The sequence below is a fragment of the Macrobrachium nipponense genome, chromosome 33, assembly GCF_015104395.2.
Source record: "Macrobrachium nipponense isolate FS-2020 chromosome 33, ASM1510439v2, whole genome shotgun sequence".
Taxonomy (NCBI): domain Eukaryota; kingdom Metazoa; phylum Arthropoda; class Malacostraca; order Decapoda; family Palaemonidae; genus Macrobrachium; species Macrobrachium nipponense.
This window is the reverse complement of record NC_087219.1, coordinates 55372359-55372976: the sequence shown is the minus strand read 5'-3', so window position 1 is coordinate 55372976 and position 618 is coordinate 55372359.

The window sequence follows — 618 nt, the reverse complement described above, 5'->3', positions numbered from 1 at the left end:
TGGTAAACACGCAGTAGCTCTTGTTCTGGGAGCAATTTTTGGCCGCGTACATCAGTACATTGAAGGCCAGAAGGCTCCACAGATTGGTCAAGATGCTACCTCACGGAAGAACGACGAAAACCTTTATTGTGCTACTGAAATGATCTCGCTTTTGAAGGAAGAATGGAAAGACGCAAAGGACGAGTACTTTTTCCTCCTAGATGAATTCGAAGAGATGAATTTTAACGAAGCTGCTGAAATGAGAAGGAATCAAAATTTGCTCGACGATTTCATGGAAGAAAAGTACAACATCGAAAAGCTTGGTAAAAATCGCGATTGTGCTGAAGAAGAAAATAAACTTCTGAAGAAGAAAATAGAAGAGTTGGAGGACGAATTAACCCAGAAAGCCAAGGAAGTTGAAACTGCATACGAACAGCTCGCACAGAAGGAGAGAGAATGTGAAAACCATCGAGAAAAACTGGAAGAACTCCAGAACCAAGCCGTGGACAATGATTTCTATTGTGGATACCTTGAAGAGAAGGTGAAGACCCACGAAGCCGAAAGAAAGAGGCTGCTCCAGGCGACGACACATCTCGAGGAGAGATTGCAAGCCTCACAGCGAGAAGTGTCTGCTCTAGA